This window comes from Crocodylus porosus, unplaced genomic scaffold, assembly GCF_001723895.1.
Source record: "Crocodylus porosus isolate Cpor-Errol unplaced genomic scaffold, CroPor_comp1, whole genome shotgun sequence".
Lineage (NCBI taxonomy): Eukaryota > Metazoa > Chordata > Crocodylia > Crocodylidae > Crocodylus > Crocodylus porosus.
Window position 1 is genome coordinate 3773688 of NW_017728933.1, and position 26179 is coordinate 3799866.

Consider the following 26179-nt stretch of genomic DNA (forward strand, 5'->3'; position numbering starts at 1 on the left):
CAAAGTTTGAGCCAGCTCTCCCTCCTCAAGGTCAGAATGATGCCTGAGCTGAGGATGGATTGCACCGCTGCTACCTGCAGCATGGTTCGCACGCTCTCCTCTGAATCTGCTGGGGTGGAGCTGGAGACAGGATCACAAGCAAAGCAGATCGGGGATCTGACCCTTTGCAGCAGTTCCCAGGTCCCTGTCTTCTTGTCTCACCTTACAAATGCTTTCTCTGGATTCGGAGCTCCCTGGATCCGTGGTTCCTGTCTGGGCAAACTGCAGAGGGTTCCTGTATGCCACTCAGCTGTGTTTTACTGGGACTTTCCAAACACCAACCCAGCATCTAGCCACACGCTGGGGAGGGAACCTGGATATCCAGGTCTGTTTTAATCAAGACTGGAGAAAGCCCCTGGAGAATGCATGCCACTGGTGCAAACCTGCCCTGTTCAGCACAGGTACAAAAAGTTTTTTCCATCCAGTATTGTAGCCCCAAGCCACCCACTGGGCAAGTCTGACTCCCGCAGATCACTGCTTGTCCTATGGCACTCCGTTAGGGGCTCCTGCTCTTTCCTCACAGAAACACGGGGATCACCAATGGTCCATCAAGTCTAGCATCTTGCCCTTGAAAGCAGCTGGTACTGACTGCTTCAAGGGAAGGCGCAAAGTGTCTCCCTACCAGGCAGCGATGGGAGCCCATGTTCTGGGAGGGGTGAGGAAGAGGTTGTGCCTGTTCCTCACAAAATATACAGCAATTCCAAGAACCCCAGTGCTCCAGGTAGCTCTACCCCCTAGGCAGCATTACCCTCTAGGCAGCATTATGCTGGAAGCCTCCAGCACCGCAGCTGGACAGACTAGATTCTCCCCTGCTTAAGGCTGGGATTTTGAAAGGGGCTGAAGGGACTGTTATGTTTGTCCAAGGCATCTGCACATAAATGACTCCAGCCACAAGTGTTGAAAAGAGTGCTGCCAAGCATGGAATATATTGTAAACATAAAGTAAAACTAAACAGACTGTTCTAACTTTTATCTCAGCCTAATTTGCACAAAATGAACTATTCCAGCCAGGAGACCTTACAACACCTCCAGCTCTCCAATGAAATATGAATTTTTATTTCCACCTTGGAGAAATTTTACAATCTTCACATTCTCCTATGTCTGAGGAAGTGTGTTTGCACTTGAAAGCTTGCAAATAAAGACACTTTGTTTTGCAAATATCCAGTTGGTCTAATAAAAGATGTCATCTCTGCCACGAGTACTGCTTCCTAAAGTAAAACTAGACACAAATTGGCATGAGCAGATTCAACAGAAAGAAACTTAAGATTCACATATGCAGATTCACCACTTTCACGTAGCTCGCACGGGTGAGGGCAGCCAGTGCCTTACACATTGGGTTTGTCTGTGGAAGAGGGCACAGGCCAGCAGCTGGGGCTCACAGTTCACTTGGCCTCAGAGATGACTTCCTCCAGCTTAGGATGCGCCTTGACAAGAGACGCTGAGGCGCACAGTCATTCCTTCATCACAGTATTAGTCAAACAGAGCACATGGCCTTGCTGAGGTCAGCACAGCAGTAGAAATTTCACGTGCCTATTTAACAATCTGACTCTGGACTGAGCCTAGCCCTGCCACCGCATATACCATGGTGTGTGCCAGATACACCATGTACCTTAGGACCCCTCTGACATGGGCTTGGGACAGGACATTTGGACTAGGCCAAATCCAGGCAGCAACCAAACTAGAGGCGGCCTAAACTGGGGGCCCACTGCAGCATAAAAGACTGATGCATCCAGCACGGAGCGAGGCCTATGGAGCAATACAACCTGCTGCTTGCAGACAAGGAGCTTTCTGGCATAACACGGTCTCTGTGGCAGTTGGGTTTCTTCCCCCCTTAATCTCCACCATTGTGTAACGCTCGGCTACTCCCAGGAGGAGGGCGGCAGCCTGAATGCCCCTGCCCTTGCTGCCCTGACAAAGGATTCCTTGCAAAGGACTCCTAAGCCCTCCATGGCCAGCTTAACATCTCCTGAGGGCTACCCTGCTCTCTCCGCTCTACCACGGTTGTTCCAGCAAGGTGAAGGCACGGCCAGCTTTGCTCCAGCCATGCAAGGGGATGGTCTTTTGCAACTCGGTGTTCCCACTGCCAGCAGGAAAAGGGGGTTTCAGTTCTGGTTTCAAACTGAGTTTGGTTTCATCTTTCAGAGTCCAAGCCCATGACAGGATCCCAGAAACCCAGGCAGGGGAAACTACTGGATCCTACACGTAGCCCATCTTACAGGCTCCCTCCAGGCCTAGACGCTCACCATTACGCGATATTCCCCAGGGGGAAGAGTGCTGCAGGACGTCCCCCTGCACCAGGGGACCAACCTGTACAGCCCCATGTCCTCTGCAACTGGTGGCCCTATCTCAATCACAGCAGCAACCCAAGTTTCACGAAAGAAACCACAACCCCAGCCATGCTCAGTGGAGACCAAGGAGTCATCCATTCCCTTCTCCCTAGGATGGGGACACCTCACTACACCCCACTCCCTTGCTGGGTTCAGGCCATGGACAGCCCTCACAGCATTTGGCCTCAGAGTCAACCCCAGACCCCGAGACGCACCCCAAAGGCTCTTGCTCAAATGCTAGCATGATCAGTCACTTGACTGCTAAAAGCTGCTCTGATGGATGCAGCCACTTCCATGCCTCGAGCATTTCACTGGTGATCCTGGAACACCAGCAAAAGGCATTGTGTCATCTCCCTCTTCCTCCTCTGCACCTTAGATTCAGGTCACACCACTTTTCTCCTGCCCCGCTAAAAGGGAAAGGAAAATATTTACACAGGAGGGGGAAAAAACAACCCCACTGACACATTAGAAGGGGGAAGTTTACACTTGACACTTCCAAGCTGCTGAGGCAAACAAAGCCACACTGGGAAAAACAACTCTGCACCTTTTGTTAGGGAGGAAACCCTCCCAAAGGGAATGCATGCAGCCCCCCTCAGCTGGGTCCGGTCAGCTCGGAGGGGAACAGACCCGGGGCTCCTCCCAGCCCTGCAATTCACCTGCAGCTCTCAAAGGAGCCTGGCATGGCTTGACTGGGACTTGCAATCACTAGCAGAAGGAGCAGGCACGATCTCAGCCCGGCTCGTGGCAGAGAGCATCTGCTCACGGTCAGCGTAACAGCCCACGCTTCCTCCTTGTGAGATCAAGGGTAATAAATGTCCCAGCCAAATCCTACCCTACGTTCCTCCCATGCACATGCACGATGCGCTGCTCGCCCCCCGCACCCTCCAGAAGCCATCCCGTCAACGGCTGCTCGACAGAGCTACTGCTGCGATCCATTTCAGGGCTTTCACCAGCCTCCAAAAGACCTGATCTATTCCCAAGGCCAAATTTAACCCCTGGCAAAGTCCACTGAGTTCAGCGCCATGGCCAAAGACAGTGTCCTCCCCTCTTGAAAGCGCTTGGCGACTCTCAGCCATCAGTCATTTGGCTGTGTCCCAGTGCATGTTACATCCCTCCCAGGGGGCATAGACACTGAGGCAAACCCATATCTGACTGTAAGAAAAACTTGGCTTGAAAGAAGCATCTCGGCACCGGACGAGTGGGAAGGAGGAGATGGCAATCGCAGCATCCCCAGAGGGTAATTTTGTGCATTCCCGAAAGAAGCCAAGTCAGGATTTCTCCCTGCACAATCCCATCCCTCCTACAAGGGAGTCAAAGCAAAGGGGGTCAAATCCTTCACAGGCCACTGCACTACAGCAAGTTGCTGCCATGGTGGCATCATGCTAACTTCACAGCAGAAGGACTGATGGGTGGATGCCCTGAGCAAGGACTGGCAGGCAGGACAACCAGCTCTGACAAGGGCTCCTCTCCTCTTGGCTGAGTCAATTCCTCCCTCCGTGCCTCAGTGTCCCCTCTGGAAAACAAGGGCATGAGGCTCACAAGGGGGTTGTGAGGTACAGACACACACGCACTCCTGCGTGGCACACGCTGACTTCACCCTGTGCCTATAACAAACCAAAAGAAACCTGGGGGAAGCTGAATTGTGGGTGTCCAACATGCTGGGGTTTCCTACTGCCCTCCCAGCTAAGCATGGGTGCAGCTCAGCCAGCACCCAAGTTCGGAGGGAGCCGGTCTCAGAGCAGGCTTTGAAGGAAACAGTTCTCTGTGCACTGGGTGTTATCAGCAGGAGGGGCTTGGTCTTGGCTCAGAGATTAGACAAGGCAGAGAAACGATGAAAAACCTGTTTTATTTTGGGTGTGGGTATGGCACCAGACCAAGAGGCCTGTACACTACCGGTCCCTGCAACAGGTGGAGAGCAGGCAATGGCAGGAGGGGCAGCTACCATGCCATGGTGCCCCGTCAGGGGTGAGGGGATCCTTCCACCTCACGGCTCACTCGGCCTGAGGCCTCTGCATCATGCTGGCGAGGACGCCAACGCCAACTCCAACAAAACGTCTTTCCCTCCATCTTATCCCCCACAGCCACAACACCAGGGAGGTTCATGAACATTATTTTCAGTTCACTAGAAGACAGACAACTCCTTCACCACACATGCCAACTTCCAGTTCCCTTGCCCCCTACCCCTGAAATGAGCATGGAGTAGGCTGAAATTAGGGGTGTGCGAAGTGGGCAGTACTCGACTCAGATTCGGCCCGATTTGGGGGACAGTGATTGGATTCGCTGATTCGGATCACTGTCCCAATTCGATTTGGCCAAAGCTGAACCTAAAGATTCAATTCTGATTTGGAGAATCAGCGGTTCGGCCATAGACACAGCTTCATATGTTTTTTCTACGTACCTCGAGAGATTAATCGGTCTCCTGATTCAATTCAGGTTTGAAGATTCGGCTGCTGAATCAGGCCGAATCTCCTCCAAATCAAATCAGCGACCGAAGCTTCGCACAGCCCTAGCTGAAATGATTGTGTCCACAAGAGAAATGAGAAAATGCTCAGAGAGGGGGCAAGTATCCCATACAGACTGCAAAGCCTCCAGCCGAGAACCCTCAGCAGCCCAGCCAAGCGTCTCTACCCACAGCCATCGCGCTAATGGACTGAGGTGGCTTTTGCCCTGGGCCATGCGTGCGTCTCTCTCTCCCCCGCTCCTCACCGGTCCCCACAACACCTCGGCTCTGGGCTGGGAGGCGAAGAGGCGTCTCTTGAACGTGCTTTCCCTGCGAACGGAAGACCCCACTTCAAAGTGAGAACAGAGCAGGGAGTTGCTGGCCAGAGTAAACAGCCCAAGACCCTTCCTGACCCTGGAACAAGGGAGAGGCCAAACGAGGTAACTTCCCACCAAAACAGGAAAGCTCCTGGCGAAGCCTGGCCCTTTTGGGAACGCCTCAACACAGCACTGCCTGAGAGACGGCTTTCCAAAGCAGCCGGGTGTCTTGAGAGAGTGGGGGGGGGGGAGCCCCTCCTGTGCGCTCCGCGCAGTACTGTGCAACGCGACGCAAATGTGGGTAGGACAAGCAGTCTATTATATCCCCTCCACACACGCCAAATGGAGCGTCAGGGAGACATCTGAGAGCAATTTCACGGGCTGCTGGAGGGACTGGTCTCTGAGGAGACCTTCCCGTTGTGGCTTCAAAGGGCAGAAGCCACGTACCAGCCTGTTTAAAGGAAAATAAGGAACAAAACCAATTCTGTGTTCCCAGCCTGGGGCTTGCTGGGCCCATGGCTCTACCAAGAGTGCCACCCGGGGAGGACCCTTGTCCAGAAGTGGAGGGAGCGCTTGAGAAACGGACCACAGAAAGGGAAAGGAGGAGAACTGGGGTAAGCCCCCTCCACCCCGATCTCCTTCCAGCTTCAGCAGAGACAGGCTGCCAGGACCCCTTTTGCAGGCAGACAACTCCGAGAGATGTCCCCTGGGATAGCCAAACCCAGGCAGCCTCTTGTGGCTTCACGTTCCCCGATGCGTGGGGGTAGCACGTCCCACACTTGCTGTCCTCACCTCACCCTGCTGCATGGGCCCCATACGCATGCCTCTCTCTGCAAGTCTCAGGACAACATACCCCGCTTCGGGAAACCCACACTGCAGACAGCCCTGCACATACACACGTGCACGCACAGTTCCTCATATCCTCCTGACCCTTACTGCCAGCTGGCCTCCCAAACCCATGTTCAATCCTGTCTGAAACAACCCTGCAAGGGGAGCCCTCTCCACTTCCCTCAGGAAGGAAGCTGTCTTGTCAGATGGATGCCAAGATGAAGGCTTTAGAAAGACACAACTTCCAACTGCTTTTAAAGGGGGCAGGGAAGCTACCCCTGGGGAGCAGGCGTCAGCGGGTCCAACAGAGATGCTGTCCGAGGGCACACACGTGAGCTACGCTCCTGCGCAGAAAAGCATTCAGGCTACAAGGTCTGCAACCTTCATGCTACCCAGCAGCGTGCAGTCAGAAAAGCAACACTGTCAGGCCTTATTCCAGTATAGCTGTGACGTCTGTTCACATCCCCAAGCCTATCCTGCTTCTCATCCTGCCCTTCCTCCTCATGACCATCATCTCGATCAGACCCTCAAACCCTGGCATTCGTGACCTTCCTAGATACTGGCAGAGGCTCACGTCCCATGGACAGATTCTCTGCCCCTCCACCCCATCACCTCCATTCTTCTGCATCACTAGCTGTGTGGGGCAGGGGGGCGCCTGGAATGGAAGACACAACGCCAGGCCACCCCCACCCACAATGAAGCGGCACAGCCACGACAGCATCCCCACTGACACCGCCAGAGGCTGACTTCATTTGCAGCCTAGGGCCTACATCCATGTTCTCTGGGAAATCCCACCCCGGCTCGTCTGCGGGAGATGTCCTAACACAATGCGGAGCAGGCAGGGAAGTTCTGCCTCCCTCTTCCCCTAGGTGCTCTCTTCTCCTTGAGCTTCACCTTGTGAAATGTAGCAGTACTACAAAAAGACAGAAGAGGACCACAGGAAAGAAATGGCAGACCTCATTTGGTGGAGAAGGGTTTGGCATAGACTTTTTCAGAAGTAGACCCTCTGAGGAGGGCAGTGGATGGAGGTATGGGCATGGGTGCGCAGGCACACCGTTATGTGGTATAAATTGTGTAATGGGCTGTCAAGTGTGCTTTGAGCTGTCAAGTGAACCACAGGGGCTACTTGGCGGAGATACACACACACACACACACATACATATATTTATTTTTTTGTAAAAAACCTTGAGCTTTGCCTCATGCTCAGGGTGGGGAGAACCTAAGTGGAACAGCCATGAAATGCTGCAAAGGAAACGACATAGGGCAGAGAAGTCATTTGCCTCCATTGAGCACCAAACCATTACAGCCAGGTCCTAAACGCAACGAGTTCACACCTGCCAGGGAAATCCAAGTGCTCCATAAAGAGGGGCCTGAGAGGAAGCTAAGAGCGGCCTTGTTCTTGCTCCTGCTGTCATAGTTCAGTGCCTGGTTTCAACACACGTGCGGAGGGAATGGGGGAGGGAGACACCCCCCCCCCACCAGGAAGCATCCACATGACACACCAGAGTCAAGCATCATTCTCCTGCTGATTTGCAAATGTCAAGTCCCTGGGTAGAGAAGCTGTCAGCCAGCTCAGAGACAAGGACAGCAGATCCCTGGGTGAAGACAGCAGCAGGGGCATGTCAGGAGACAGATGCATTAACACACAGGGCAAGGGGAGACCTGGACAGCACCTGCTCTTCCCTCCAACTGTCCCAAGCCTCCTGCTGTCCATCCCTACCACAGATTCCCATGCAGAACATCAGCGAACTCTGCCTCTGCACTCTGGACACAGCCACAGCCACTAAAAAGTTTGCTGCACTGGTTTTAAGCCAGCCTTGGGCATCCACAATGCCTATATGCATGTAAGATGTGTCCTTCAGGTGCACATGACCAAGCAAGCCACTCGCCGGCAGTGCAAACTCGCTGACTGCAGGAGAAAGACATCTACAGAGCAAAGCGGAAAGAGCATAGTACACCCAGCTTGCCTGGGGACACTGCTAATGCTTCACACATAGCACAAGCTGCTACCCCAGGATGATGACACACAGTGCCCTTTTAGGTATGAGTTAAATCATTCCTCTCCCTGTATTTCCCAAGCACACAGGGGTTACATTAAAGAAGCAGGATGAAAACCCACTGCACTGACATTTGCTCCAACACTTCAACTCAAGCCTGGGCGTTTCTTTCTCTGTGTTCTGTTTGAGCAGAACCAGAAGTTACTGGCAAGAGACAAGGATGAGCATCTCCAGATTTCATGGTACCAGAGGACAGACCAGACAATCAATACAGTTCCCTCCTGGCCTGAGAACCTATGAACCCACGGGGACCTACGAAGTCCAGGCACAGCACAATCAAACCCTGCATTGCAACGACAGTGCCGGGGACGGCAAGAGTAGGGAGCGTGATGTCCATGCTGCCTCCAGTGGGATGGGGGACACCAAAGTCAGGGAGATCATAGGCCCAAAGCCCCCGCTGTGCTGAGCTAGCCAGTGCCCAAAGGGCTCATGATCCATCTAATGGCTTTTACAAATCAGAGGCAGATTTTTTTCCCCCCTCCCAGCAGAGCCAATCAAAGCGACCCCTTGTTTAACAAACCCCGCACATTCGTGGCTTTTCTGCCTGGCTTCCTTTGTTCCCTTGCAGTGCACAAGAGGGGGTGGGGAGAGAGGCGAATATCCAGATCTACGTCTTTGCCCTTCTCCCCCACTCACCCAAAGCTGTCAGCAGCACAACTCCCCCTCACTTTTGAAGAAGTGGGTAGATTCTGCAGGTTTTGCATTTCAGGGCAGGCCAAAATAATTTCTTCTGTGCCTCTCTCTGCCTCGCCTAACACCAAGGAAGCCCAGCTCCCACAGACAGTCACCCTGGCTTTCCCAGCCATGCTGCCTTGACTTTCATTGACACCCACCCAAAAACCATTAAAGATTCTTCCTAAAACCAATGCCCTTGCTTTTGTCCTGCCAAAGTTTTAAATCCCCCCCAGCCCCAATGGGAGCACTCGACATTTTTAAGAGGGGATAACTCCCTTAAGGAGCAGCAAGCCCTTGGGTTCTTTAAATGTCTCCGGGAAAAATAAAATACCTTGGACAGCTTCCAAATGCAGCTAAGCTGTTCAGGAACAGAAGTCAGGGGCCATTTATAATTTAAGATCGTTGTGGGGAAACCCCACTGCAAGGCTGCAGAACCTGACAAATGACAGGGCAACCTTTGTGCTGGGGGCATGTGCTTCTCTTTCCCTCTCTACCCCACTCCCCCCTGAGTTATTTTGATGCCCCAGTGGGCAAAGCAAAAGAGCTGCAAACTGAACCTCCCTCCTTCCCTCCCCCACAACCCTGCCTGGACACACACGGAGGCAGAGCCAGATTGTAGAAAGTGCAAGCAAAACTGCAGAGCGCAGAGGCGCTGCCTGTGCTTTGCGGGACTCACTTCCCCCCCACCCAAGCTACTTTGGTCGCCCCAACCCAGCACCACGCCTGGCAGGTGACCTGCGGTTTGTGAATCCTGTGCTTTAAACGTGACATGTACTTGCTGGCGCCGCCACCTCCACTGCCCGTTAATCCCTCCATGCAGGAGACAGATACGCTGTGCCCAGTGAGCAGACAGGCTCACACACACGGGCATTCACACACAAGCTTGCCAGTGCCAGGGTTTCTTCAGCCACAAAGGCACGCCACGACCCAGACAAGCCGGGGAAAGCGGCGCGCGAGGGGAAAGAGGGAAAGAAAAAAGAGAGAGGGAGAGGGAGCGCACTTACATTGGCAGAATCCGCTGGGAAAGCAGAGAGAATCAAGAAGCCAAAGGAAAAGGAAGCATGGAGGGTCCAAAGGAAAACGTGACACACCACAACTAAGGACCGCAGAGGAGGAAACACTGCTCTAGTTATTCAGCCTACACACACCTCCCCCTCCCCCTGCCGCACAGCTGTGGGGGCCATTATCCCTCCTGCACAGTGCACGTACAGCCCCAGAATGGCAGCAGCCAGAGAGAGCAGGGTCAGCGAGGGAGAGGAAGGCAGCACTGTCCCACCTCGGACCTGTGGGGCTCAGAGCAGGGAGGCCACAGCCTCAGGGAGGAAGCCTCTGACAAGCCATCTGGAGAAACACAGGCGCGAGAGGCAGCATTTGGCAAGCCCCGAGACCCTCCTGCCTCGGGCTCCAGGTGCAGAACCTTAAATGCCCCCTGACTGTCCTGCGACGAGACCGGTGTCAGTGGCTGCTACAACAGCTCTAGGGCAATCCTGCAGTCCCCTGCCCTGATCCAGCTTTGCGGGGAACGTGGCCGTGGCTGACGGCATCCCTGCAAAGGCACGGTGGCAGATCCACTGGCCTTCGGGCCCCCGGCCCCAGCTGAGCGCAGGTCCCCATTGGGGTGGTCCACGCGGGAACACGAGCAACCAGGCGCCGGTCTCTCCGCTCACTCGCTCTGGCGCTCTCTCCTGCTCTGATGTAATCGGGGAAGCTCACAGAGTCATTACCCCGTACATGCCGACGCACGGTCGCCCTGCCAATCACGCGCCGCGGGGCACAGGGCCCAGAGCACGAGGCCCTCGGCTCGGTAAGCGCCTGCTGGCACAGGGCTCCGCGGTACCCGGGTCAGAGCAGCAAGGAGGGGATGATTTACGTCAGGGTGGGTAGGTAATATTTTCCCCAATGCCTTGTATGGCAGCCAAGGGAGATTCCTGCTGCCTCAAACCAGGGAGAGCCAGCCCATCAGCTTCACATCCCTCCTTGCCGGCAGTGCTGCTAGGGTCTCGTCACTCAAGGAGAGCCGGCCCTGCCTCATGTGGAGAGGAGAGGACCGTCACTGAGGACACACAATCTGGCACCCCACATCTCCTCCACTGCACTCATCTCAGAGGTCCCTCAGAGCCCAACGCCGACAGGGCAGGCACGGTGAAGACTAGCTGCCGGCTACGAAAGCAGGAATGGGGTCTGCATCCCCTCCAGAGGCCTTTCCCTTCGCAGCCCAAATGACCAGGTTCCCGCACCCACCTCAGGATGTCAGGGTTGGCCTTTGACACAGCAGGACTCAAGCACAGGCCACTGCAGCTGCTGTGGGACATGTGAGTTGTGCTGCTACTGCCTGTCTCTTGGGTGCCTGGAAGAGGAGTACATGGGCCCTTGTTGTCCCTGTCAGGGTGCGTCTCCAGAGAGGCGCCAGCTCAGTGGTGCGAGGGCCGTGGCCATGAGAAGAGCAACTGGACTGGCTGCGTTCTGCCTGGGCTGCCATCCCTTTGCACCCACTGAGACCACAAGGAAACAGACCACCAGCCCATCCTGAGCAGAGAAACAGAGAAGACTGCCCTACTGCTCCAAGGGTCGGCGCTCACAGGGAGTCTGAGAGAGACCCTCCACATTGGCACCGACTCCCTGCGCCCGCCTTGCCTCCAGACACAGAAGCCTCCTGCTTCTGGGGTAACTTCTCAAGCCCTCGGGGCTGCAAGCAGAACACAGCCCCACTGCTGGGATCTTCTAGTTGGGCTCTTGACAGCTTGTTGCTCTGCTTGTCGATCTTCCCGCAGGCCCTCCTCTTAAAGCAGCCACCTCTGAGGAACAGGAAACCCCGCCTACTAGTGGGAATGCGCAGCACCTAGCACAACAGGGCCTTCTTCCCTGATTTGGGTCCCCTGAGCCAAGCAACAAGGCAAATAAGAATCTGGCCTCAAGGCACCAAGGCCTCAGGAGGGTCACAGGGGAGCAGCGCAAGGCTCATGCAGCACTTATAACCAGAGCAGAGGTTTTGCCCATTGTCTTTCAGCTCGGGGGGTCTCCAGGGCTCCTGAAGACACTGGGACTCACAGCTCCATGCTCCACATCAGCCCTCAAAGTGCCCTCACTTGTGATTTGCACAGGTCTGTGAACCCACAGTTGATCCATCTGACTCTCCATGGGGTCTCTGCTTAGCAGGCCCACCCCACTCGCCTGTGGGGGGATGAATCACCCAGCAGGAGGGTCCGTGCTGACTCCTTCTTCTGTGACAGGGCCCAGGATCACTATACACCAGCACTGGGTTTTGAGATGGGCCCCCAAGACAGACCCTCCATGCCTCTGCTTTGGAAGGGCAGGAGGGGAGAGGGGAAGACACCAAAGAAGAACTGTTGAGTCTCATGAAAGCCCGGTGCCAATTGCCCTGCAGCCTCGCAAGCTTAGTGTAGGGACTGCTGGGTGAGCTCCCGCAGTGCAGACAGGCAAGGTGCTCAGAAGCTGACCTTCAAACCCTACAGACCAGATGTCTGCTGATATCATCAGCGCTCTGCTGCTAGCTTCAACAAAGCTGTCTGGTATCCAGGGTATCCAGGGCTGGCTACTACCACAGCTGCAGCAATCCCCACACGTGGCCAGCCGGTATCCTTGGCAGAAAGGGCCAGAAACCGGTGCTGTCTCCTGCTACGGCAGCCCAGGGCAAACCTACGATCCCCAGACCCAGCCCTGATCCGGTCCCTGTGAGGAATGTGGCCGCAGCTGATGACATCCCACAAAGGCACCGTGGCATTTCCACTGGCCCTCGGACCCCCAGCCCCAGCTGAGCGCAGGTCCCCACTGGGGCAGTGCACCAGCAACCAGGCACCCGTCTCTCCGCTTACTCGCTCCAGGACTCTCTCCTGCTCTGATGTAAGCGGGGAAGCTCACGAGTCATTACCTGGGAAAGTGCATTCAGCATGGGCATTTCGGCTGGGTTTCTACACACCCCAGCCAGGGAAGAGATCCCACCAGCTTCCTTGTGCTCCTCCACATGCGCTCTCCCCTCCCCACGTCTGACTCCACAGTTCTTACCCCGCCCCAATTACTACAATGTCCAAGCACCTCAGTCTTTACTGCATTTGTTCTCACACACACCAATGATATTGGCCATGAACTGAGAGTCCCAGACACACCAGCGCAGACCCCGGTGTCATTCACATGGGTTTCATACACTCGTATCCAGTACACTTGGATCAGGAGCAGACACACGCACAGTTAACCTGAGGTAGCTGAATACAACTTCAGTGCTAGGCAGCAGAGAGGCAAGCAGTAGCCTGGTTGCCTGAATCAAATGGGTACTCCAGGACGGATGGAAATGAACATATCCTAAATCAGGGTTATTAACCCAGAGTTCCCCCCCACCCAATTCCTTCTCCTTTGGGAGCCTGTATCATCTTTCCACTGAGCTTTTCCACCAGTCTTTTTTACACTACAGCACTACAGTGAGCAATGCTGATTCATCTGCCCAGGGCCTGAGTGACAGTAAGGTCGTATGGGGGAGTCTAGAGAAACAGCACAAACTTCACCGAGATCATGTGAATGAAATGCTACTGCCTCAGCCTCTGAATGATGAGAGCACCGTGCTCTTCTCGCGGATGCTGGGACCCAGCAATGAACCAAATACGAGGAAAACCTGAGGGCTGGGCTGATGTTCCTTCACCAGGAGAAAGCACGTTTCTTCCTTCGCAGGAAGGATCCCACCGCAAACCCAGGGCCATTTATTCACTCCTAAAAAGACAGGCCCAGCCCCATCTGCACACATACCAGCCCCATGTCCTCAGTGTGCAACGAGGGGGAAAAAAACCCAGCCCAAAGCAAACGTCCCCACTGGCCATAAATCAAGTGCTGCTTTCGCTGCCCTTTCCAAGCCGCACACTCTGGCCACATGAAAAATCAACAGCGGGTGAAGCCAGGGGAACAGGTTTTAAATCCCTCTTCCTTGGTAAACACTGGCTGGGTTGAGCCCTGAGCCCGTGAAGGAGCACATGTGTGTGTCTGTGTGCACGCACACCATTTCCCCACCTCCTTTTCTACACGCCCATACAGACAGCAGCTCCCAAAAGTGCCCCAAGACACCTGCCTTGCAGGTTGGGGGGAACCGGGGGCTGCAGCCTCTGTCCCCCGGGTCCCCACCTTGAGTACAGGCGGTTCTCATCAGAGCCACCTCCAAGAGATGGGACGGCGTCTGTTCCTAGCTCCTCCGTGCGAGGCAAGCACAAACACGGGAGCGGGGAGCCAGCCTGCAGCTGTCTGCACACCCACCTGGCTCTCTCCCAGCCCAGGAGCGCTGGGCTCGCTGCCTCCTCGAAGGGAAACAAAGGGAAATTAAACATTAACGTGGGCTGGGCCGGCGTGAGTCAATGCGGGCATGTTGGAGGCGCAGGGAAGCATGCCAGGGTCCCCTGAGCCAGTGAGGCAGCGTGGGCCAAGGGCTGGAGCAGGGGGTGGAAGTCAAGACGCTGCAGTTTGGACGCCCAGCTCTAAAGGGGGCGGGGAGCCACTCGAGGGAGTCCCACCAGGGGAAGGCGCAGGACTCCTGTGTTCTCTTCCCAGCTCAGCCCCTGGGCATGAGCGTGGATGAGTCACTTGTCTCCTAGCACCTCGAGCTTCCCCAGCCACGGACTGGGATGACGCTAGTCTGGGACATTTAAAGTGCTGGGGCAGGCCACATACTGGCACAATGTTGCCATCAGGCCGCTTCTCATCCTATCACACACAGCAGCTTGCTCGTGCTGGGTTTCCACGCCAGAGCAGGGGACGTACGCTGGCCTGCGAGGGCTGTAAGAGAATGCACCAGAGTTCACAGGCCCCCCGAAGCACGTCTGGCCCCTGCGTTCAAAGACAAGGCCCCTGAGATCCACAGGCCAGCCTACGGGATCCTGCCCACACAAACACCCGTGTGCATGCATATGCTAAACCACGCCTGTGAGCATGCCCACTACCCACGCGTGTCCCACACCCACACACTTTCTCAGGAAACCCAGGTGCCTGCCCGTGCCAAAACGCGCTGCTTTGGCCAAGGCCGGGAGAACCTGGAGCCCCCGAGACAGGTGTGTGCAGAGGGTGAAAACATGCCACACTCCTGTTCTCAGACACTGAGCACATCTCAGACAACTGCTCCCCTCCAGCCCCAGTGAGCTGCTCCGCCGTCTTGAGAGGAGCAGGAATCATGAATAAAAAGGCAAGCAAAGCCCTCCCTGGCCCTGGCACACTGCCGTCTCCCAGCTGGATGCCTGCCGCCCAGCCTCTCCCCTGTTTGCACCTGCTATGAGACAGACCCTGCTGGCTTTGGTCCACAGCCCAGAATCAGGAGCAGCTTCAAAATGGATCTGGCTTAGTTCAGCCAGCCCTCAGACCCCGCCCTGGCACTGGAGCTGCTCAGAGACCCACCAGACACAAGAGAGTTAGCACTGGGCGGGGGAAGCAGGCTGCTCCTGTTCAGGATTGCTTCACGTCTACACTGCGACTACGCCCTCAGGTGCCAATCCAGATCATGTTGTAGGCACACACAGAGCAACACAATCCCTGCACCAAAGGACAACCTTTCAGGAGGCTGCCGGCATATGGCAAGGGAGGGATGCATGCATGTACATGACACACACATACATGACATGCACATAAGCCATTTGCTAAAAGACTACTGACAGTGAGTAAATTCAGTGCCAACTACCAACCTTTGCCCCTCCATTCAGCCACTGCACACCAGCTGGTTTCTTAACAAGCCACGCCACAGAGAAGGACTTCGGGGGGGGGGCAGGAGAGGTGGCACATAAGGCTCTGCACAGGGACTCAGGACACCAGGGTTCTGCTCCCAAGCTCTGCTGGGTGACCCAGGGGGAGTCACTTCCCCACACTCCCTCTGTGCCTCAGTTTCCCCTACCACCTCTGCCTGTGCTGCAAGCTCCCTGGGGCACATGCAGGGCATCCGGGTGGCAGTCAGTGCAGAGGCGACCTCAGCTCTGTCAGGATTCCCCAGTGCTGCTGTTCCTCTACCACCAACGCACGGGAAAAGCATGAGCTCCAGGCGCAACTCCACGGAGGGCAGCACACTGTCACTTTGCCACACTGCTACTTACTCCTGGGACAAAGATCCATGGCTCCCCCTGCTCCTCCCATCTGGTTTTGCCTCTTCACTGCTGCCCAAGTGCAGCTAATCATGCTGACAGGTCCAAAGACAGGAGCTTCCAGCCACCACCGATGCCTGCTCTGCAGTGGGAGACGGTGCTGTCCAGTGTCTCAGGCCCATTTCCAATCTTGCCGATGTCACAGAGGGTTTGGGACAGGCGGCCTGCCTGCTCCCCCTGGTCATCCAAAGGGCAGAGGAGAAAAGCCAAGGTGGGAGGGGATGCTCATTAAAGGCAGAGGGATAAAAGGGGCACTCCAAGGTGGCCTGAGGCCAGAAGTGGGGAAAATCCAAAAGAAGAGGCCCCATTTCTTGGTGTAATCCCAACCCAGCAAGGCAAAGCTCTGCTCCAGACCTGCAGTTCACAGGTGATTCTCTCTCGGGGGACTGGAGATAAAAGCCACTGCAAAACAGAGGAGACACCAGAAGAGGCTCCGCAGCAGCTGGAAGGGGACTTGCCGATGTCCAACTCCTCCACTTCACTGGGCAATGGAGAGACCTCACTGCCTTCTCCAGACCAAATCCCAGCAGCAAAGGGCCAAAGTGAGGCGAGGATCACCGAGGGGAAAAGGCCATCTCCAGCCACAGCCCACATCATGAGGATGGAGGACAAGGCGTGCAAGGCTGGGAGGCGGAAGGGCAGTCCTCTCAGGCTGGGCCGCGGTGGGGAAGGACCGTGCTTGAGAGGGTGTTTAGGAGGTCAGCAAGGGACACGCACGCTGACAGCCAGAAACCTCAGCCTTCCCAGAGACATGCGCCTCACTGGCTCCCTGCCGCGCTCCTCAGCTCAGGAATGGAGCCCGGCCAGGCCAGGCACCGAGCTTGTGGTTTCCCTACATTGGCAGCCGCGCCACGGGAGCTCCACAAGCGCTGGCTGTGGGAGTGCAGCCTGGCAGCTGCAACCCGAGGGGAACCCAGCACCCGCCTGGCCCCGCCAAGCAGGCCTGGGGGGAGCCCCACGCCACCAGCTCTGGGTGCAGCAGGGGTGTGGGGGCTCTGCTCTGCTCTGCTCTACTCTGCTCTGCTCCATCCTGGCCCCAAAGCCCTCCAGGCTGAAGCCAGAGTGGGAATCGACCGACGCACAAGCCAAGCTGCCACCATTCACCAAGACAGGCAGCCCTAGGCTCATACCCTGGCGTGAACACAGCCACACTCACAGGCAGCCCTATAATAACAGTCATGTGGTTACCCAGTGCTCGCAATGCATGGGGACAAACAACTTGGTAATAAAGCAGTGCCTGATGGTAAGGGAGACATCAACCCTGCCATAAACCACCACAGCAGCAGGGCTGCAGGGAAGGAAGGAAGATCCCCCACCTCTTTAACATGTGTGTCCCCCCCCAACTCAAGGCTTTCCCTGACAGCCTCTGTCTTCTGGGCGGGCCGAACAGGTTTGTTCCACAGCCTCGCTGTCCTACCCCATGGCCTGCCCTCACTGCTCCCTCCCCAACACCCATGTCAGTCCAGATAACTACGCATGGGGTGCCCCGATGTAGGCTGCTGTGGAGCAGAATTAAATGCAGACCCTTCTACCATGTAGTCACTGGTGGGAGCTTAAAGCCATGTGCAGGACAGGCCCAGGGTCTCAAGGGCAACCAGTAGCATATCCCACTGCAAATCCCAAATGCATTTACCCCAACCTGGTCAAGGCTCAGACCTGGGCAGCCACGCTCCAAAAGCTTCAGAAATCCCTGCCTACAGAGCACACATATCCTCTCACAAGCTCTTCATGTCTTTCTATTCACAGCCCCGCTGTCCAGATAATAGGATCATAGAGAAGCCAGGCTGGAAAGGATCTCCAAAGGCAACATCTAGTCCAACCCCCGGCTGAGTCAAGATCATCCCTATCCAAACCATCCTCTAACCACTTAGCAAGGCAACAGAGTCAACCCTGACCCAACACAGAAATCATAGAAAATGAGGGTTGGAAGGGACCTCAAGAGGTCATCTAGTCCAACCCCCCACGCAAAGCAAAACCAGCCCCTACTAGATCATCCCAGCCAAAGCTTTGTCTAGCTGGGTCTTAAAAGGGTCCAAGGCTGGAGACTCCACCACCTGTCTGGGTAGGTAGCCCATCCCAGTACTTTACTACCCTCCTAGTGAGAAAATTCTTCCTAACAGCTAACTTAAACTTCCCTTGCTGCAGCTTGAGACAGTTGCTCCTTGTTCTGTCATCTGCCACCAACCACTGAAAACAGTCCAGCTCCATCCTCCTTTGAACCCTCCTTCAGGTAGTTGATGTGGCCTCACCAGTGCCGAATAGAGAACAATCACTTCCCTTGACCTACAGGCAGTACACCTACTAATGCAGCCCAGTATGCCATTAGCCTTCTTGGCAACAAGGGTACACTGCTGACTCCTATCCAGCTTATTGTCCGCTGTAACCACGAGGGCCTTTTCTGCAGAGCGGCTGCCCAGCCAGTCAGCCCCCAGCCTGTACTGGTGCATGGGATTGTTGCGTCCTAAGTGCAGGACTTTGCACTTGTCTTTGTTGAACCTCATGAGATTCCTTTACTCCCCCCAGCTTGGTGTCATCTGCAAACTTGTTGAGGGTGCACTCTATGCCATCTTTCAGGTCGATGAAGACATTGAACAAAACTGGCCCCAAGACCCCTGGGGCACTCCACTTGATGTCGGCTGCTGACTAGACATCAACTCATTGATTACTACCCTCTGAGCCCAATGCTCCAGACAGTTTTCTACCCACCTTACCGCCCATTCATCCAGCCCAGACTTCCTTAACTTGCCTGGAAGCATGTTGTTGCAGGCCATATCAAAAGCCTTGCTAAAATCAAGGTACACAACATCTACCAGTTTCCCCAACATCAGATATCACACCTGAGCCTGCCCCAGACAAAGCAGGGGGACCACAATGGCCACCATCCTTATGTTGCAAAGGTTGTTAAAATACACTTGAGAGATCCCAGAAGGGGCTGTGCCCCCTGCTACAGAGGAAAGCAAAACTTCTACAGTCCACCCCAATCTAACCATGGGGTAAAACTCCTTCCTGACCTCAAGTATGATGCTGGTCTGATCCTGAGTGGTGGGGCAGGACCCTCTAACCAGGCTGAAGTCCCAGCAGGAGCACTGGCACAATCCCCAGCTGGGTTGGAGCTGACACCCAGTGCTGAACTGAGCTGACAAAGAGCTGAGCACAGAAAGCCCAAGGGGCTAACCTACCCCAGGCCTCCCACTGCCCTACCTTGCCTCTGCCTGGTATCGCATGGCTGGGTCTTGGCAGACACCTGGGAGTGGAAAGAGCACCTGGCATGAACAGAGATGTTCATGAGCTAAACAGTCCCATGAGAAGAAACCCATCGCATGGGGTGACCCCCAGCTTGAAGGACCCCAGACAAGAGGTCCAGGTTTTCCGAGCCAGCGGTGCACATGGAAGCTGCCCAGTCAGCCCCAAAAGGCTGCTTCTAACCACCACAGGAGAAAAAGCAGCAGATCAAGGTGCCACAGGCACACTGAGACATGCATGAATCTGGGGTCAGGCCCAGCTCTTGGGTGTTCCCATTTGTGGCCCCAACAGTGAGGAAGCGAGAGCCCAGGGGTGAAAGTCTGGCTGGGAGGAGGGGCAACACATGAGTGTGGGCAAATGGGCTGCAGCAAAGACAAAAGGTCTTGCACGGGACCATGATTTCCTCCACGCTGGCTCCCAACAAGCCCCGGGAACTCCACAGAAAGTCAGGGGAACAGGACTTGCAAGTGCAGATCAATGGACTTTAGACCTACGGAGCCGCGCGCAGCAAACAAAACAGACTTCCCGTGGCAGCATCTGAGTGACCTCTGGGCTGCATCAGCTCCAGCACTGGACGTTCCTAGGGATGGCTCGCTAACAGGACAACGAGGAAGCATTTTAGAAGCAGCTGAGGCCAAGGCTGGGTGCTCCGAGCATCTGTTGTTCATCTGCCTCGGATCTGGTCCAAAGGCAGGTTGGAAAATTCATTGCTGCGCACGCAACTGGCAGGCGGGTGGGCCCCACCACATGAAGCAAGCTGCAAGCCCAAGTCACAAGCAGCCTTCCCTTCCCAGGCAGCCGGCTGCTGCCTCCTGGGCCCTGGGGCAGTGAGGCAGGGGGATGGGATGTCCCAGGAAGCCCAGGACATGCAGAGCTGGAGCACTCCAAGCTTTTTAAGGAGGCCTGTTCTCCCCGGAGGAGAGGCTGGGGGCAGAGCAGCAGATTTCCAGGGCTCACCTCTGGCCATGATCCTCCAAGCACAGACAGGCAGCAAGCCTGGGACTCAGTCACAGCTGAACCCCTTCCATCTGGGAGTCAGCCCCTGCCAGAGGGATGATGAGCTGCCAGAGATGGAGCCAAGGTGCCTCCACTTCTCACCCCTCTTTGATAAATATGTATGACCCAGCTCTAAATGGGTACAACCCAGAAGCCCCAGGCATGGGCTGCACTGTGCAGGGCACTGTACAAACGCAAGACAAAAAGGCGAGTCCTACCCCAAAGAGCTGACACTCCCAGGAAAGATATGGGGAAGTGAGCATAGAGGCATACAGGGTGACCTTCCTCCTTGTGCAGGGAGCTCACAGCCATGGTGTTCAAGCTTCCTTCTGTTTTTTTTCCACTGGCCTCAGAGCCTCAGCAGTAAAAAGTTTGCTATGGGACAGGAGGTGGAAGTGACTTTCTTGGGGGTTGGTAATTAGCATCTCTGGAAAAGACCTGCAGGTAAAACGCCATTCTGTTTCACTGGGATTTTGGAATCATTTTTTATTTTATTTTTACACATCCCCGAGGGGGTGTACTGCATCATCAACAGCAACAAATCAAAACCAGAAATAGGGGTCTTGTTTTTAGTTTTATTTAAACCATTTCCAAGAAGTATTATGGGGAAGGGAGGATTTGAGTACAGGAAACCCTCACTATTCGCGGGTTCGACATTTGCAGTTTCAAATATTCGCAAATGCTGAACCCGCTTCTTAAATACACTTAAAGGAGCTCCTCAGGAGCTCCACGCTTGCCGCTGCCACGCTCCCGCTACTGCGCCACACCCCCAGCCGCCGGGGCCACTGAGTTCATGAACGCAGACGGCATTCATGAACGCAATTCCTTATTCACAGATTTCGCCGTTCGCGGGGGATACAAGAACGTATCCCCCGCGAATGGTGAGGATCGCCTGTATAGGCAACAACAACAAACATCACATCCAAAAATATGATTCTATTTTTTCCCATGGGGGGAAAAAATGGATTTTGCCTTCAGCAAGTGAGGAAGAAGAAATGAAAAACTGTCACAAGGGAAAACTTTCCACAAAAAATATTGGGAGTTTTTTCCCTTTTTCTGCCCCAAGAAGCCACTTTGAAATGAAGGAATAGTAAGACCAGTGGTTCCCATCGTTTGCAGATGCAAGACACCCCTGGTTAGACACAAGGGCCCCATTGGAAAATGCCAGCTCTTAGCTTTTTTTTAACGACAGAAAAACACTGGAGCAATTCTTCTGTTACAAAGAACTCAGAACGCAACTGGGAGGAATGTTTTTGACATTCAGGATTCCTACTTGAAATCAATCCCCTATAAGTGTGCACAGACCTGACTGCGCTCCCACATCATGGCACCCTTAAAACCATTTCACAGCATCCGGGTTGAGACTCACTGGGTTAGACCCAAATACTGCAACCAGCTCTGGTGTGGAGTATCTCCGATCCACATCGCCTCAGCCAACCAAGCGCAGATTCCACACACATGCACAGAGGGAGGCAGGTCACACTGCAAACCAGCCCAGCATGGCACCTTCCTTTTGCAACTGATATCATATCTGCAGCTCTTTTGTACCACTCACTTACCTACTAGCTCAAAGGAGCTATGTTGCATAGCAACACCTGCATCCCTTATCGCCAGGCATCTCTGAAAGGGAGGGCATCTAAGCCGAAAGGAGAAGAGAAGACAAAATCTGACACCGACAGACCCTGCTGGAGACCGATTGGCCAGGCTGAATGAAACAGTGACAGACAGGGGAGATTTCAGCCTTTGGGAGATTCCCCAAACTCTGGACCCATCAGGGAAATGAAGTCGCGTTCCCCAAACTCTTGAGTGACAGTTGGGAAATCTCCCCAGCCACCTGGCTTGCAGGTCACCAGCTCTCCAGGCATTCATGCCATGTGCAGCACCCCCAGACCATCGCTCCTACTGCACCATGACCTGAGGGCTGTCTGTCCAGGCCAGAGTACAAAAACACTCCCTTCCCTGTACTTTGGACCCGGCCTGGGAACCTGAGGCTTGCACAATACATGACCCCAGAGCAGCTGGCCTCGGCTGGCCTCCAGACCACAATCACATGGGACAACATGATACAAGCAAGGGAGCAAGCCCAGAGGACGGAGCCCCAGGCTGGGAAGCAGACATCTTGGCTCGGCTCCAGTTCAGGTGGTGACCAGACAGGCTGTGTCTACAGTCAGCTCCTGTGGGTCCCCAGGCAGGAGGCTTCCATAGCCACAGGCTGGGCATCCAGGCGTGCCCCTGTGGTGACAGTGATGGGCTAATTAGCATGGAGGCAGGTCACCCCATGGCGCTAATTAGTCAACCGGAAGTCACGAGCGGACGAGGCTGCGCGGCTTCTCTGCAGCCCAGCTCCCGGAGTGTACAGGAGTTCCCCATGGGAACACGGCTTCAGTCTGCCCCTGCCTCAGTTTCCCTCTGGGGCTGGAATACTGGCCTCCCTGCATACAGCCTTGGTAGCTCTTGGGGCTGGGGAAGGAGGTGTTTTATGCACACATTTGCTTCTTCGCTGGCAGGCCAGCAGCCACTGCGCCCATACCGGGGTCTTCTCCGAGGAAGGCACTGGCCCCTCCAGAGGTCACGGTCCCCGACTCGTGCATTCCACGGAGACAAAGGCAGCCGCGGGGCCAGCGGCGTGACAGGCCGAGCGGGCACGCGCTGCAAGCCTGGAACAAAACTGTCTTTCACCACGAGGAGAAGTTTACAGGCTGCACAAGAATGGCTCAGAACAAGAACGTCTTAGATATCCTGCTCCTCCGTCAGCAGCACCCATCGAGGGGAAGGAACGATGGTCGCCCTCTACCACTCCTCTCCTGCAATGAAGGACCTGCTCAAATTCTCCCTCTATGGCCGCACTGTACAATTTGCAGGACACTAATGGGCACCATTCCTCTACATCTCCTCTTGGATGCCCCTACACTAGTCATCTGTATGGCACTGGGCACAGCAGGGACCCTACCCTGGCCAAGGCCTTGATGCCACTCTGTTGCTGAGGAGTGAGGGCTGAGCACCACGCAAGAGTCACGTGAAAGGAAGGAAGGTTCAGGATTCCAGGTGCTTACAGGGGACTTAAGACCTGCTGCTCTAAGCTTGGGTAAATCTCTTCAGCTAGAACCTTTTCCCACCAATTAGGCCCCTACATCAATATTGGCATCTGTGCACAATCAGCTCGTGGCCCTGAGATGCTGCTAACACAGGTGGTAGGTCCCATGCAGAAGGAGCTTATCAACCCAGCGGGGAAACACATAGGGCTGGCCACACCGGCAGAGACACCCAGTGCCATAACCACTGCACCACACTGCTCTTCTGGTGCCCCACAGCAGGCAGTGAAATCTGTCCCCTTTGCTCCCGCGCGCACTGACAGTGCAGGGGCAGAAAGACAGGCCGCAGATTAACAAGCACGAGCAGCCTGGCCGCTCTGCGCTCATTCATGCCTGCGGCCAAGCCGGGGCGCGAATCCCCACCACGCCGCCTGCCCGCCGTGAGGCACGAGGGAGAGAGGCCGGCAAGGGAAGCCAACTGGCAGGCAGTGGCTGCAGAAGGAAACACTTTCCAGGCCTGGGAAGTGGAAAGGCTCTTGGAGACAAGGCAAGAAGCAGGTTCCAAAGCACAGGGTGGGAGGAAGAGAGGGGAAGAGGAACTCTTTGAGAAGCCAAACTGAACCTTTTTTGCTCTGGGCTCAACAAGTCTCTTTCCTCCCTCAGACCAAGCTGAACCTATGTGCATGTGCCCAGCTACCAGCTTGGGCTTTGCAGCTCAGGGAGTGGAGCAGGGGGAGTAGGAGCTGTGTAGGCTACAAGCCCAGGGAGATGTCCAGCCCCCGGCCACCAGCTCTGCGGCAGCACCATGCTCTGTCCTACAGGCCAGGCCAATCTGCCTGGTTGTGACTTTATCCGCAGCTCCTAGATGGAGACATACCCTCTTGAGCTGCTCTTACACCAGCGCCATGCCGCAGGGACTCCGGTGCAGGACCCCGGTGTCTGAGGCAGCTGGTATCTCCCCACCTGTAGCATCCCGAGGCAGCCCAGGGAATGCCCCCACGAGGCTCAGGGAGAGCCAAGAGACCATCAATCCCTTCCCTCAACAACTCTGCTAGGGCTGGGGGAAGAGGTTGGTACATGTAAGGCAGCTGGTTGGCAGTGCTTCGTGGCATACCATGGGCCTGATGAGCGAGAGGCTGGAGACACTTCTGCCTGGCAGCATCTAGTACTCATCCGCCGGCTCTTTCTGGAGCCCATACCAACCCCAAGGACTTCTCTCCCTTCCCCTGCTCCTGGGGCTCAAGCCAAAAGTGATCCCGGCTCCCCCCAGCCCTGCTGACCGCACTAAGGGGCCCCCCAGTATTAGGAGGCACCAGTTGCCCATGCTTCGAGGCAAGGCAAGCAACAGCAAGGTCCCCTCTGCCCTGCCCCTAGGTGCAGCCAAAGGAACACAAGATGCTTAGATGAGACCACATTTCCCTGCAGGCATCACATGCAGACCCCACCCCTGGTGCTCAAAGCATAGGCTGGCAGCCCTTCAGCACTGGAGATTCCCCTGCTTGTCTCTTGCTCTCACACCAGTCTGGCGTGGCCGTCAGGGGCCTCCGAGACCCTGCCGCTCTCTCTGAATGGAGACGGCACCAGTGAAGTGCAGAGCAGGGTGGGCAACAGCGAGTGGAAGCAAGAGGCAGAGCTAAGCCTGCCTGCCTAGGAGGACAGGGCTGACTCGCCCCTTCACCGTGGGCAGTGTGGGGGCCCTGACACACACTGACAGCACACAAAACCAAGCGTGGGCTGCACTGAGGCCATGAGCCGGGTCCAATGGAAGGAGCCCTGACTCACAGCATCCCAGTGCACGCACAAGGGGGCTGCACACTAGTTCCTGGTTACTAAGCCCTGCCCACATCATCTGGCCGAGGCACGGGGATGGGGAGGGGGCTGGGCTGACAGGGCTCCCAAGTCACTGGGCCAGAGAGCACGGGCAGCTAGCTGCCCGCCCCGGCAGGATGGAGCCCTGTGCACCCACACAAGCTCACCCCCTCCAGCAGGACATCCCACTTTGGCCGTGGGCTAACACTCCCCTTGCAAAGAAACCAGAATACTGTCACCGCCCGCTCCCATATGCATGCACCCCAGCACCCTGCCTCTGCTCCACACCCAGCACAGACGCGTCCTACAGCCCTTTTGAAGCCTGACGCAAGGTCCACGCAAGAGCATTACCCCCCCCCACCACAGCCAGGCCAGGCCAGGCCAGGCAGCTCCTTCTCCAGCATGGGAGTGCCAGGACCCCCTCAGCCCCACACACCTGCCAGGCGCCTGCTCTCCCCATTAGGAAAAGGCAGTGGGAGATGCTGGGGTTGCTCCTTCCCTTCGTAGCATGGGGGACAAATCCCCAACCCACCCGCATGGGTAAGGATGAGGATCCTGTCTGGCCCCCCACGGAAATGCCGGTATTGACTGCAGCTCTCCCTAGGACCAAACCCCAGCAGAGCCCGACACCCGCTCACCTACCCAGCAAAATGCTGCCGGGGACACGCGTGCCTGTGGCACTGCTGCTGGGTCCCTGGGGCACCAGGGGCTGGTGAGGAAGCCTCGCACAGCCTGGCCCCCGCCTTCCCCCATCTCTCCCAGGAGCGCTCCTCTGCCTCACGACCAGCCCCGCGATGGATCCAGGAGGTGCTGCTTCAACACGCCCCGGCCCAAGCAAGTGTGAACACGTCCCCTCCGAGACGCTGACGCAGAGGCTGGGGAGGGACCAGGCTGCACTGTGAGCCCAGCCCTATGCCCTCTGGGTCTGGGACAGGGAGCCTGGCCCCATGCCCTCTTCGTTACAAGACTGGGAGCTGGAGGGATGGCCCCACACCCTCTTAGCTCCAGGATGGAGAGCAGGTCCCAGCTCTGACCCTACATGTGAGGGCCTGTCCCCATCACATGGAGGAGCTTCCCTTCTCCACAGCACACGGCCCCCCCATGGCTGTCTGCTTCAGGAGAGCAACGGTACAGGTTGGCCTCATGGAGGATGTCTGTGGATGAGCTGCACAGTGCTTTAGAGAGGGGAAAGCATGCATATGCTGGGGCAATTCAGCAGCAGCAGCACACCCCAGTGCCAGGCAGCACCCTCCCTCCCTCCAGCACCTGTATTTCACAGATGGGGAAACTGAGGAAAAGCAG

The 26179-nt window shown here is 55.8% G+C and overlaps 1 protein-coding gene and 1 long non-coding RNA gene across 2 annotated transcripts in view; both read right to left on the reverse strand.

Moving 5' to 3' along the window:
* The window catches only part of TET3 (tet methylcytosine dioxygenase 3), a 118676-nt gene that overhangs the window by 48807 nt on the left and 43690 nt on the right, over positions 1-26179 (reverse strand). The window lies entirely within an intron of this gene.
* Positions 1484-24323, reverse strand: LOC109317363. The gene is made up of 3 exons (XR_002103037.1): positions 20802-24323; positions 5976-5979; positions 1484-1495 (listed from the first exon to the last, which is right to left on the reverse strand). It is a non-coding gene; the product is annotated as an uncharacterized LOC109317363 (long non-coding RNA).